Source organism: Sturnira hondurensis, unplaced genomic scaffold (assembly GCF_014824575.4).
Source record: "Sturnira hondurensis isolate 20B ecotype Veracruz unplaced genomic scaffold, ASM1482457v3 Scaffold0000648, whole genome shotgun sequence".
NCBI classification, from domain to species: Eukaryota; Metazoa; Chordata; class Mammalia; order Chiroptera; family Phyllostomidae; genus Sturnira; species Sturnira hondurensis.
Window position 1 is genome coordinate 11,122,507 of NW_028073279.1, and position 15,297 is coordinate 11,137,803.

The 15,297-nt window shown below is 36.5% G+C and overlaps 1 protein-coding gene across 2 annotated transcripts in view; it reads right to left on the reverse strand.

Annotated features, from left to right (window-relative positions):
- The window catches only part of ATG4C (autophagy related 4C cysteine peptidase), an 83,245-nt gene extending 68,472 nt beyond the window's left edge, over positions 1-14,773 (reverse strand). Inside the window, exon 1 of one of the 2 annotated variants that reach the window (XM_037043499.1) lies at positions 14,644-14,773. The gene's annotated coding sequence lies outside the window, so the exon portion shown is untranslated. Of the gene's footprint in view, positions 1-14,589; positions 14,615-14,643 lie in introns of those variants that run through there. The other variant, XM_037043491.1, reaches the window with a different exon arrangement.
- Positions 14,774-15,297: the final 524 nt, after the last annotated feature.

The window sequence follows — 15,297 nt, forward strand, 5'->3', positions numbered from 1 at the left end:
ACATCAGTAAGAAACAGAAAAACCCAAATGGAAAATAAAACGGGCATTCTGAAAGAAAAAGGCCAAAAACATAAAAATATTTTAACAATACTAGATCCAAGTAATTCACATTAAAGGAATGTGAATTCCTTATTTTTAAAATTCCATTTTTAATCATCACAAGAGATGAAATTGGTGACCCTGAGGAAGATTTTACATAATTATCTCTCAAATAATAAATTCCTTGAGGGCAGAGAATGTGTCTTGTTCTATACTACATCCTCACAACTAGCACGATGATACGCTAATATACACAATTACCTACTGATGAATAAATTATGACATACACATATTATAAGGATATACATCTACATATATTTATCACCATAAAAATCTATCCAGGGAACATTAAAATACAGGAGGCGACACTGATAAAACTGTGAGAAGAAATACCTAAATCCACTACGATAACTGGAGACTTTCACACCCCTCCACCAGAAATGGACAGATGCAGCAGGCAGAGAAGTCAGTGAAGATGCAGTCGAACTCAGCGGTGCCGCCAATCAACTGGGTGTAACTGGCATCTACAGACTCCTCACCCAGTGACAGATTACACACGCTCCTCAACGTCACACAGAACCTTCACTAATACACACCACATTCTGGGCCATAAAAACACCCCTTAGTAAACTTAAAAGAGGAGAAATTAGAAATCAGACACTGTCTGCTCTCATCACAATGAAATTAAACTAAAGATCAATAATGAAAAGATAGCTGGAAACCCCCCCAAAATTTCGAGATTAAACAACATACTCTAAATTGTACAAATCTCAAGAGAAATTTTAAAGTATATCGAACTAAATGGAAATGAAAATATAACATCAAAATGTGTGGGATACAACCAAAGTAGCCTTACAGGGAAATTTATAGCTTTGAATGTATGTATTAGAGAGGGGCAAAAAAAGGCCTAGAATCAATAATCTAGCCTTCCACCTCAGGACACTAAAAAAAGAAGAAGAAATTAAATCTAAAGTGAGCAGAAAAAATAAGAAGAAGAACTGGGCCAAAAGAAAGAAATCAATAGAGAAAAACAACCAAACCAAAATCTGGTTCTTTGAAAAGAAAATAACATGTATATGATCTATATGAGGAGGAGTACAAAACTCTGAGCGAGATGAACAAAGAACTAAAATAAAAACATATTCTATATTCATGGGATAGGAAGATTCAATATTGTCAAAATGTGCTTCCCAACTTAATCTGAAGATTCAGATTAAGGCTGAGATTAAGATTGAGATTAAGATTCAGATTGTATCATACATTCCAACTGTATGATCCAATCTCAGTAAAATCTCAGATAGTTATTTTGTGGATACTGACAAACTGATTCTAAAATTTACACACAGAGGGAAAAGACCCAGAACAGCCAACACAATATTGAAGGAGAAAAGTGGAGGCAGAACACTGACACTACCTAAACTCAGGACTTACTATGAAACTACGGTGATCACAGAGCGGCCTTTGCAAAACAAGAGGCAAATAGATCAACAGAACAGAGCAGAGAGCACAGAAACAGACCCACATAAATATCATCAACTGGTCTCTGACAGAGGAGCAAAGGCAATATAATAAAGCATTGTCTTTTCAACAAATGATGCTGGAAAAATAGGACACCCACATGCAAAAGAAATTCATCTAGGCACAGATCACACACTCTTCACAAAAATTAACACCAAATGGATTATATAGCTAAATGTGAAACACAAAGCCCTAGAAGACCTAAATGATCTTGAACACAGCAATGACTGCGTAGATTCAACACCAAACGTAATTCACTGAAATACTTGACAAGCTGGACTTCATTAAAACCAAAAGCTTCTGCTCTGAGAAAGGCAATGTCAAGAAAATGAAGACAAGCTACAGACTGGGAGAAAACCTTTGCACAAGACACATTTGATAAAGGACCGTTACCCAAAAATATACAAAGAACTTTTGAAACTCAAAAATAAAAAAACAAACAACCCAATTAGAAAATGAGCCAAGAACTTTGCCAAAGAAGATATACAGATACCGAGTAAGCATATGACTATATGCTCCACACCATGCAAGCAGGGGGAAGTCAAGCTATACTGAGATACCACTATAAGCTGTTAGAAGGGCCAAAGTCCAAAACACTGACAACACCAAATGCTGACAAGCTTGCAGACTCTCTTTCATTGCTGGTAGAAATTATTTGCAATNAAAGGACCGTTACCCAAAAATATACAAAGAACTTTTGAAACTCAAAAATAAAAAAACAAACAACCCAATTAGAAAATGAGCCAAGAACTTTGCCAAAGAAGATATACAGATACCGAGTAAGCATATGACTATATGCTCCACACCATGCAAGCAGGGGGAAGTCAAGCTATAGTGAGATACCACTACAAGCTGTTAGAAGGGCCAAAGTCCAAAACACTGAGCACACCAAATGCTGACAAGCTTGCAGACTCTCTTTCATTGCTGGTAGAAATTATTCGCAATGTGAGGTACAACTACTTTGTAAGACAGTTTGGTAGCTTCTTACAAAACTAAACATACTCTTATGGTATGATCCAGCAGTCGTGCTCTTGGCATTTACCCAAATGAAATGAAAACTCACACCTACACAAAAACCTGCATACAGATGTTTATAGCAGTTTTATTCATACCGAAAAAACCTGGAAACATTCACATGTACTTCAGTAATAGAATGGATAAAGTGTGGTATCCAGACAATGGAATATTACTCAGCATTAAAAAGAAATGAGTTATCAGGCCATGAAAAGATATCAAGAAAAGCCAAATGCATATTTCTAAGTGAAAGAAGCCAATTTTAAAAGCTACAAACAGTATGATTCCAACGGTATGATATTCTGGAAAAAGCAAAATCATGGAAACAGTAAAATGATCAGTGGTTGCTAGGGTTTGGCAAGGGTGGGGAGCGAGCGGAGTATGGAAAGAGGATGAGTAGGCAGAACACAGGAATTTTAGAATAGTGAAACTGGGTATGATACTGCAATTGTGGACACCTGTCACTTATCCAAACCCATAAAATGTACAGCATCAAAAGTGAACCCTAATGTACACTATGGCCTTTGAACAATAATGTATCATCGTAGGCTCACTGATTGTAACAAATGAACCATTTGCCGACAGTGATGTAGGTGCTGGGCGAAGTTGTGTATGCTGGAAGGCAGGACGTATGCGGAAACTCTGTATACTTTCCATTTTGCTGTGAATCTAAAATTGCTCTAAAAATAAAGTTTACCAATTATGTTTAAAAAGAGGTACCAGGCCATAGAGAAAAAATGGCATGAATATGATTTATGCATCCAAAAGCATATGTACTTTATATGTATATACACCTGCCCCCCACACATATACACATGCACAAAGCAATATTCAGTGCATGCACAGACACATGCACAAAGCATAATGTTGAAAGTGGAATCTCTAAGAGATGAAGCACCATTTCTACTTTCTTTTTTATACTTTATGACTTAAATTGTTTACATTGAGCCTCTTAAAATAACATTATTCAAAAATAAATGACTCAAATGAAGAATTAAGCACATAAAATTACAAACATGTCCAGGTTATATTAAAGTCTAACAAACAAAAACTGCTTGACTAACAAATCTGCAGTGAGGACAGTCTGTTACAAAATTCCTAAACAACTTAAGAAAGATAAAAATGCTGAGACAAAGGGCTTTTTCCTTTTTAAGATAAACAATTTGATTCTTGTGGTTCTTAAACACATTGGATTCAACTGTTTAGTCATGTAGAAAACTTTAACTTCCTCAGTGTAACTCCCCAGGGCAGCTTTGACTAAATGAAATGGCAGATAGTTCTTAATTTGTAACTTGTTTCTCCTTAAAATAAGTGTGGTAATATTTGCAAAGAGGAAAAAGAATAAATTAATATGTGAGTCTATTCAGTCCATTAAAATATCTTATTTATATTTGTGTGAGATAAGCCAAGGAAAGACAAGACAAACAGTACCTAGTTTAACTACAAATAAAAACACAAATGAAGAAACCACAATAAACTGTAAGAGTAGTTGTCTCATTGCGAAATTCGAAACTATCCTCATCCATAATTTCCCTTTCCCAAAGGTTTCATGATTGTTTTAAAAATAAAAAAACAGCCCTGGTTTGCATAGCTCAGTGGATTTAGCGCAGGCCTGCGAACCACACGATCGAGGTTCGATTCCCAGTCAGGGCACATGCCTGGGTTGCAGGCCAGTTCCCAGCAGGGGACTCACGAGAGGCAACCATACATTGATATTTCTCTCCTTCCCTTCCCCTCTAAAAAAGATGAATAAATAAAATCTTTAAAAAATAAAATAAAAATAAAAAACAAGTTAAAATTCACTGTTTATCAAGTATAAAGTGAAGTGATAACTTACTCATTATCCAGTATATTTAATCTCCCACCACACCTAAAATACTTGGTTTGACTGCCTCAGTGATCAAATTCATATGCCAAAATTCTTGTTTATTTTATGTAGTGTTGTCAGGGCCTCAGCCTAGAAAATCATCAAAATAACATTCTTCACAATTTCCAAACACTTTTTAGAGTGGGCTTAGAGTTTATTTCTTAAAACTTTAGAAAAATTAGTAAATTTTTTGAGTAAATTTTCTTCACTAATGCATACTACAACAAATCATTCCATCCACCATTACCACATTTCTGTTTGCCATTTACATTGTGACAAATCCATTTTAAATTAAAAGATGATAGCATTAAAAAGGAGAAAACTCTTTTACTTGATCTCAGGAAACACAGGTAAAGCTACCAGATGAGGCTTATTACTAAACTTTATTGTAAATGAGGTGAAAGCAGAGTGAAGACTAAGCAGAGCGCTTTTGGGAGGCAGAGCTACCACATGTGGTGTGACAATCACCGACTGAAACCCGTATGTCATTTTTTAGAGAGTCACTTTTCTAACCATAGCCACGCATTAAGAGAGTCGATAAATTATAAACTGATAAATGTAAAAGGATTCTCAAATCGACGTCCTTGAGGGGCAAATGAAGGTAATCAGCCTCTTCCATAAGGCAGTAGACAGAATATTTTACCTACTGACAATTTAAAGGCAAATAAAAGCTCCTGACAGACAACTCTACAGAACACATCTCAGTAGCATAGTATGAAAAATAAAAACACTGCAGACTTCCAGCATTTGCAATGCTTGAGCATCTTCCCCAAATATTCTGCAGCAAGATGAAGCACAGATATTGACTTAACATTTTTTATGTGCTTTTAGCTACACAAGAAAATATAATGAACTGTGAGATCCGCTCTAAGTTTTCACCTACTGCAAACTTTTCTGCCTGCTTGCATTTTTTAGTAGGCAATCCCTTGTCTGACCTTCAGTGTTTACCTGTCATCTCTGCTCTTACTTCGTCTCCCCATCTCAGTTCTTCAGAAACATCAAATATTGTATCCATTTCTTTTCCCTCTCTTTACCTGTACTTGCCAATCATCTATGCTCAGGCACTGGGTTTTGTGTTCAGTTTTTAAATCCAGCATGCTTATTTTTTTAAGTGGTAATATGAAGAAAAGGACAACACTGTAATACTGTATTTATTTGAACTGTCCCCTTTCCGAGGTAAGGATTAGGACACAACAGTAAGCGATAAAGACAAAAAGACTGAGAAAAGGAAAAGCAACGTAAAGTAGGACACACATGTTCAGAAACTTGTTTTGATAAAACAAATAAAGAGCTGCTAATGAAAGGACTAATAATGTACTTTTACCTCGAGGATACAAGTTATATAAACATGGTTAGGCTGCCTCAGGGTCACATGCTCCAGTTAGAAACATTCAAGGCACAGCTAACTTACAATGATGATACAAATAAAATGTACTATTTATGTGTCCTCTTAAATTGAAAAAGTAAAAACATCTATGGAAGAAACTGGCTACGGACTGAGCAGATATTCCTTTACCCTCGCACATGATTTGGATCAAGTTCCAACAGGCAAAGCTCTGCACTTGTGCAGCACTGAGCATCATACGTTTACAGACTGTAAAGTCGTCATCATAACCAACCTAAATGGAATACCATTTAAATGACTTCAACCATTTACTTGAAAACTACAGTATGAATTGTTAATGATATCTGGGCTGTCTTAAGCATTTCTTGTCTTAAACATTACCTCTAACAAGGACATACTATCTACTATAGTTTGACAAGCAATTTTAATTCTGTCAGGACCTTGGTAACCTCTGATGAGTCCAAGGTAACTATGAATGTTTGCAACTACGTATTTTAAAATGCAACTTTACAAACCATTAAATATGCAGTCTACATATAAAAAGTAACATATTGAGCCAAATCACTTAATCAACAAAATAAACTTTACAAGAATTGAAGGATGTCAGAATTGAAAAGGAGCTTACAAAGCATTTCCCACGCTATATATTCAATCTGTCAGTAAATGCTCCTAACCTACAGTGCTCAGACTTGCTGAGGAGCAGTAAAAGAAAATGTATAAATTTGAAAGATAGAAAAAATATTACTCCCATCCCCAGCAATCTGATCTGCTGTCTGGTTCAGACACACTAATCGCCAATCGGGTTTCACATTTCATATAGTAAATTCGATCTCTTGGACAACATCCTTGAGTATTCGCCCAGCCTCGGTGTGAACACTTGTAGAAGAGGGAGCTCAGTACTTAGTGAGCTTTATACTGAGCTGAAAATATAGCTATAAGTTTACAAGCCTGACACTACTTTAAACTATTTGCTCTCTATGAGTGTTAACTGTTCTAGAGTATCCATATATCTACCTGTTATTGGTTAATTTTAAATACCACTCTTGCTTGAAAGACATGGAACCAAAAGTATGTCCCCTTTAGTTTCCATTAACTGGTCCTGGTTGTGCCCTCTCAACTAATCCCCATTCTAGTTGATAGCCTATCAGCTATTTAAAGACATACCTCCTACTCCACCCCACTTTCATTGTCTCTTTTCCACATTAACCTTCTCAATTCCTTCACTTAGTCAAAAAACTGTTACATGAGTGGTAATGAGGGCCTCAATCAGCATTTTGGTAAGGGAATAAGAAATAAGATATAAGCATCAAGTTGAGATGGTAGAACTAGCAACATTATATAAATATATGAATGCTTACATGTCCACATAGAGAGCTTTCAGGTCTGATGCCTAGGATTAACATTGCCATTAACAGAAACAGAGAACCCAAGAGGAGAAGGTTAAGGAGAAGATGGAGGATTCAGTGTGAGACACAGTGAGTTTTGAGGTCTGTAACAAGTAAATACAGATATTTTCCAAGTCCCATTAGATATAAGCTCTTTTCCAAGTCCCATTCCATTAACCACTTTTGCCAAGAAAAATGTATGTCTATTTTATTGAGACTAGTAATTACATGTCACTTAACTATAAAAAAAATCACAATTATTTACTCATCAAGTATTTGGTTACTTCATTAAGGCACGATGAGAGATCCAATGAATTAAGAAGCCCAGCCCCAGTCCTCATTAAACACCCACTCTAATAGGAAGATGCTTGTAACTAACCAGAACTCAACACTGTATATGCTATGTCTCATAATAGAAATAAAGTGTTATAATTTCTAAGAGAAATATTCCCTTTCCAATGAAAATATTTACACATGAAAATATGTATGACTATATGTGTTACAGAGTAACACAACTGGCATGCTTCAAATACAAAGAATAAGGACTCCCAAATAACATAAATCTTTCTATTCTGGGTGTAAATACAGAAAAACACTAGCCATATTTCTTAGGAACACTAAACAATTTTGTCTATTGTTAAAGATTAATGCTTGGATTGTATCATCAGTCCAAAGAAGAGCATTGTTTAAAACATTCACAAACACAATTGTTTTGGCTTTCAAATGGCATTGGTTGATGTCATTTTTTCTAATCATTTGTAATATTAAATAATATTCTATCAATGTGAGAATAGAGCTACAAGTTTAAAGCCTTACAAACACAGCAACTGCATATTCTCTATCTGGAGTTACCTATAACTACATACCATAATAAAAGTTTTAAAATAGTATGCCTACTTTAGGAGCTTTACAGATAACTGATTTTATAAAAAGTCTATTAAAAAGTAATTTAGTAGGACTTAACTATATTTTATTTATTTATCTTCAATTAAACGTATTGTGGTATCATTGGTTAATAAGATCACACAGGTTTCGAGTGTACATTTTTGCGATATATCATCTGTGTACTGCATTGTGTGCCCACCACTCACAGCCCCCACATATTTGGCCCCCTTTAAGCTTCATTACCTCCTCTTCCCTCTGTGAGTTTCAGTTTTATGTCCCACATGAGTGAAGTCACATGGTTCTTAGCTTTTTTTGACTGACTTATATCACATAGCATAATATTCTCAAATAATATTTTATATTGATAACACACATAATTATATAGAAAAATACAGTTCAAATAACTTTGAACATCTACTGTGACTACACACATTTAGTGGGATACATTCTAAGGACATGAAATGGCAACGAAATCTTTACTTGGTAAATCTGTTAGTGGTAAATCTATAAATCTAAACTTGCAGTTTCAGCACAGTAATTCCAAAACTAACATGTGTGTTGTAGGGCAGATGAGTAAATATAAGATGTGGCTGAGAATCAGAACTCTCCCTGTAAAAAGGGGAAATACAATATGAACTAAGAGAAGGTGAAAATGAACTCTGTGGTTTTGAATTTGAACTGATGGTCTCCTGTAAACTCATGATTGCTTCAAAATTTGGTGTGTACACACACATGTGCATGTGTGTGTGTGTGTCTCCCCATTTACAGGGCCTGGAAACGATGATATTCCAGGAGCCATGAGAACAGCTGGCCCTTAAACAACACGGATTTGAACCACAGTGGTCCACTTACACATGAATTTTTTCAATGAATATTGTAAATGTACTTTTTGTTATGATTTTCTTAATAACATTTTCTCTAGTTTGCTTTATTGTGAGAATAGAGTATATAATACATACACCACAAAAAATACTTGTTCATTGACTGTTTATGCTTTCAGTAAGGCTTCCAGTCAACAGTAAGCTACAAGCGGTTAAGTTTTGGGGAAGTCAAAAGTTACACGTGCATTTTCAACTGCACAGAGGTCAGCACATTAATCCCTGCATTGCTCAAGGCTTACCTGCATGGTCAATGCCCAATTCCTGGTTTCTAAGTACCATTTCCCACTAAATCGAACAAGGACTCTGTAGTAAAATGTCTGGTTCTAGGTCTCAAGCAGGGAATATACTCGGTGAGCCTGGAATATCTTATTGTATAAAAACTGAGAATGTGCCCTGGCTGGTGTAGCTCAGTGGATTGAGCGCAGGCCTGCGAACCAGACGATCACGGTTTGATTCCCAGTCAGGGCACATGCCTGGGTTGCAGGCCAGTTCCTGGCAGGGGACACACAATAAGCAACCATACATTGATATTTCTCTCCCTCTCTCCTTCCCTTCCCCTCTAAAGATAAATAAATAAAATCTTTAAAAAAAATGAGAATGTGCCCAGACACCAATGTGGACATAAAAAAGCCAGAAGAACCAGCTTGAAGGGACTAACCAAATTTGAGACAATTTAATCATCAATAAGAATAATAACAGGCTATAACACATCAACCAATTTTTAAAAAGAATCCTTAGGTACATAGTGATACCAAAATAAAGAGAATGGAGAAATACCTCTTCTTTAATGAAAATAGCTAGCAAACATAGATACATAGGTAGATAGCAAGAAAAAGTGTCCAAGTGTGTTTGTGTGTATGTATTTACAGAAAGAGAAAGTGGGCCATATTGTTAACTACCAGTAGATCTGAGGCATATACAATATTGTTGTAGTCCTCCTTCAACTTTATAGAGGCCTGAAACAAATGAAAGGAAGGTGAGGGAACGTGCAAGGGTGGAAATTAAGCTAATTTCAGAGCAGCTGCTCAGACCTGGTTAATTCTAACTCCTTCTTCGCTCTAGCCATAAGATAGAAAAGCAAGTACAATACAATGTTCAGAAAGGCCAGTTTCAAATAAAGCAATAATCTTAAATACTAAGTAATAACAAACCAATCAAACATGAAATCCCTATTATAGCCATAGATCAAACATAACCTCTGATAAAAATCTGTGAAAGATGACACATGATGACTTCTAGTATGATTGTGAATAAGCAAAGCACCTTATATATTTTTCAAATCCACTTTTTCCCAGTTGAAATCTATCAGCTATAAAGAACTCTAAAATTAAAATATTGTCACAGTAGTCCAGATGATCTCAGATCCCCATATCACTCTAATAATAATAAAACACAGAAACTCTGCATCAGTTTTGTTAACTTATGTGTGCATATGTATATATAATCTTATTTAATCCTCACAACAACTCTGTAAAACAGGTATCATCCTCATTTTATAGATTAAAAAAACAACAGGCTTAAAACAACATAATTTCTGCAAGGCTACACTGCCGGTAAAGAGCAAAGCACACCTTCAGTCCAGACAGTCTGACTCCAAAGCCCATGCTCTTTGCTCTGCACACTCTACGGCACTACTATGAAATGTAAATTTTAAATAATAAACTGATTGTATTGATTCGATGTCTGTCAAAAATTACACAAAGGGGACATTTCAAAGAAAATTTGAAAGCATGTCTTTTTCCCCTAGTACACATTTATATTTACATATGCACCTATTGAATAAAGTAAAGTTTAACTAGATGCCGAATTTACTGCCAAGTCTCACGTAAAAATAAACATGATATATAACTGTATTACTCAGTTACCTATTCATATATATGGTTGAATATGTTACAGATAAATTCAGAAGAATTCAGAAGATATTTCCCCCGCTACAGAAGAATGAAGGGGAGGAACCACATTTCTTTCTATGTGGCTAGAAACTATTTACTGACACTGTATTACTGTGGCCTAGAAGAGTGCCTCGTTAATTAATAAATGCTAAATGATTGACTGCATATCAAAGATCACAAATTTCTGTATAAATAGTCCCCAAAAAGTGGTTATAAAACTCACTAGCCATCATAAGGAGTACCTTATTTTATCATTTTACATTGTAACTCTGAAACTTCATACACCTTAGAGTTGACAATTTTTAATTGGCAATATTTTTCCACAGTAGCTTAAAATAATGATGTATTTTAAAATTATTTTTAAAATCTCATGATTTGATCCAGTAGAAAAATCTGGAATACTCAGTTGAAACCTGGTAACCTAGCCTCCCTTCTCCTTTAGCCCCCACCCAATTCCAAACACCCAATAATTAACACAGCCTACTGGTTCCTTCACCAACGAGCAGTTAAATCCATTCTTTTGTTCCATTCCTACTACAATTACACTAGATTTACCTTACCTAATTCCTCATTGCCTCATAGCTGAGCTCTTGTTCTAGCTTCATTCATTTAAACATTTGTTTCAATTTCAGCACTGCACCTTCTATGTGCAACAAATGGAAAATGTAAAGCAGCCCAGTTACCTGTCCCTCCTCCTAATCTCCGCCCCACTACACTTCAGAATTTTGCTCATTCTATGCTTCAAGCTGGAATTACTTTCCTCCCAATTTCTACCTACCAAAACCCTACTTGCTACTTAAGTTCCAGATCAAATCTCATCTTCTTCACGAAATCTTCCCTAGTTAATTATTTTTCAACTTTAACATTCTAAATCATAAAATCTAAAAGGATAGGGGCTGTATTTATTTTCTGCTTTTTGAAGGCAAGGTTTACATCTCATATAGTCTGTTAAGAGTATAAGCTCCCTAACAGCAGGACTTTTATATTTTGTTCACTGTTTTATCCCCAGCACCTAGAAGAGTATCTGGGAATACATCAGCTGCTCAGCAACTACTTACTGAATTAACACACTTTATATCTTCCAGGGTAGAGAACAAGTGTTTAAAACTTTGTGAACCAACCTTCACAGTGAAGAAAGTAAAGAGCCAGACTAAGTAACTGAAGCTCTGTGAGCTTCAGTTTCTTCCTCTTCTAAACGTAAGAATGTTCAATAGTTCACTGAATTGTTGCAATGATTAAATGCAATAATGCTTTAATAGCATCTAGTGCAGACTGAGGACAAGAGGTACTTGCTCTCAATAAACATTTTGATGATTTTGTGTCAACAGTTAAATAGTAAAAAGGGTTCATAAATGCCTACTAAATGAATAAAATCTCAGGAAAAATATAAAAAGTTTGCATAACACTGAGCCTCTTATCAGTTATCCAATAAAGAATTCCATGAGTGGCCCTGGCCGGTATGGCTCAGCTGGTTACGGGTTTTAGTCTGGGTAAAGGCACATGCCTAGGTTGCATGTTCTGTCCCTGGTCAGGCATATACAAGAGGCATCCGACTGACGTTTCTCAACACCTATGTCTCCCTCCCTCCCCCTCTCTCAAAAATCAATAAGCATGTCCTCAGCTGAGGAATTTAAAAAAAGAAAAAGAATTCCATGAGTGAATTAATTATAAAATATTTACACTTAGTCCCACATATTACATGGCTAAAACAATTTCTGATTAATTAGGAATAATCCCAATTTCACAGGATATGAGTATTAATATTTTATATTTTATTAACACATATAGATTATATTTTACTGCTTAAAGAAAAACAATCATTTTATTATTAGAATTTCCATAGTACAATTATCAGAATATAAAAGTTGCAAATTTATTTGGGTTACATGGTTTCCAAAAAGCCAGGAACTACAATAATTTCTGTCTACAAAACATCAGTGAATGATATACAATGCTGTTTTACCAAATCTGTCAAACTATACAGAAATACCTCAAAAACAACTACAACAAATAAATTTTTTAATATATTTGCATTCATTTTACAGGGAAAGAACATCAGTTAAATGGGTTTTTTTTAACTTTTTACTAGACTATAAAATTCTGTATATTGTCTACTTTTTAACTTTTCCCCAAATTTTAAACTATTCCCAAAACTTTACAGCAAATGAACTGGTAGTTCAACACAGCATCAGATTATTGGGCTAATTACAAATTCTTCCTTGTCCAGGGAAGAGGCTTTAATGATGTGTAAATTGGACCATACACAGACTTTACCTTTCAAAGCTTTTCTTATCCCTCTGGGTAATTTCAGTGACTCATAATCTATTAGGTTGGTCAAAAAGTCCATTTAGTTTTTTCTGTATGATGGCTCTAGTATTGCTTAGGTGCCTTAAATTTCATTTGAAACAAATTTTTTTAGATTGTATTGTGACAGCTGTCAAATCAGTATGCATTTAAAAAATCAAAATTGGCAAATTGTTTTAATATTGAAGATGGAAGAAAATATGCAACATTTTCAGCATATCACGCTTTATTACTTCAAGAAAAGTGAAAACACAGCTGAAATGCAAAAAAGATTTGTGCAGAGAATGGAGATGTGCTGTGACTGATCAAACGTCTCAAAAGTGGTTTGCAAAGTTTCTTGGTACTACTGAAATTTTGGCCAAATAACTGTTTGCTGTGGGGGCTGTCTTTTGCATTGGAAGATGTTTAGCAGCACCCCTGGCCTCTACCCACTAGAAGTTGATGGTGGGAGATAGCTGACACACTCAAAATATCCAAATCAATAAAGGTATTGGTGAAAATGAAGTGTGTCTTTTATTTTACAGGAAAAGAAGTCACAAACTTTTTGGCCAACCCAATAATTGCAAATCACTAGCAACCAAAGAGGAAAGAGTATTCTTTTTAGTCTGTTTGATATCAATTGACACAAAACCATTTGCAAAATTCCACAGGGGATGTATATTCCAGGTCCGCAAACGGAAAAAAAAATCCTATCTAATTATACAAAAAGATGTGAGGCCACATATTCACCTCTAACTTATAGGGTAGCAACCCACTCCATGTGGGAAAACAATCAGTACAAAACAAAACTAAGCCAAAGAAACCTTACGAAATATAAACCCAGTAAGCAGACATGCTGACTAGACCACTGATGTCTTTTGTTTTCACCAATCATAAGAATGTATGAGTCTCCACCTAAAAAGCCCTTGCGTGTGAATGGAGGTGGAAAAGTTGAGGGTGAAGCAAGAAGCGAATGAAGCGACTGAAAGTTAGTCTAGATGGAAAGCACTAAAAGTCTGAAGCAATAACATAGGCCACATAGGGGAGAGTTAGGAATGAGAAAACTGCGATCTCAGGGATCTGGTTTGGGCAGGGAGCAGGGGAGCTCTGGTTTTTTTGTCCGCCCCCCCTTTCTTTTACCTTCTTCAGTTGAAAGACAGGAAAAGAGTTAAATAGATGCGATAGCTTAGGGAACAAGAGGTCGTTCCTGGAACGTCTAAGAAAGCCACAAGAAGAGGAACAGCTGCCCACATGAAGGCTTACCGTTAGCTCTGGAGCCCAGAAAGGGCAAGTCAGAAGACAAATGACACTAGAAAGAAGTGAAGGAGGAACCAAAACCCTCAGAGTTAAAATTACAGGCTACAGGGTCTCCACGGAGGACAGGGCACCCCCCCCCTCCAAGAAACCCGGTCATTAGGGGACCGAGACACTAACTCCCAACCTTTTCCTGACTCCCCTAGCCTCAAGCCAATCCCCTCACCGAAACAGAACGGGAGCAGTGTAAAAAAAAAAAAAATGTGGAGGAGCCACCAACCCGGGAAACGTTCCAGCTCTAGCGCCAGCCGCCACAATAACAGCCCGCACACACGCAGAGGCTCCAACCTCAGCGTCCCAGCTACAGTCACCTCCAGTTCCCCGGGCCTCCGTAGTAAGAGGGACGGCCTTCTTATAAAACCCAATAGATCAGCCACTTCCGGAGTACTAACTTCCTTCGATTGGTCGCTGCAGTAACAGCCGACTACGAATTCCTGCTCCGCTGAGTCCGTCTATTCCTTGTTCCACTGGCCACCCAGCCAGTAAAATTGCCAACAGAGCAAGCGCAGAACCAAAGGAAAGTATCCATCTGCAAGCAGGTCTCCAACAGACAAACCACAGTTGGCTTGCCCTGACTGCCTGTTGAAACGACTGGACTTCAACTCCCAGTATGCCATCCACCACCACCACCACCCCCCACTCTCTGTCGCAGGAACTACAATATCCAGTATGCACTGAGCCCCTCATTCTTCACTCTGGACCGGATGCCTGAAGAAGGCAAGTGTTTCAGAGGACCCGTTAAATCCCTCAGTCTAATGTAGACCTTCGCGCCAAGCTCCGCTTTGGCAAAAAAAAAAAAAAAAAAAAAAGTAGACCTTCGTTTACCTATAGTTAGGAACTATAGGTAAATGCTTTTTAAAATGTCAAGGAATGT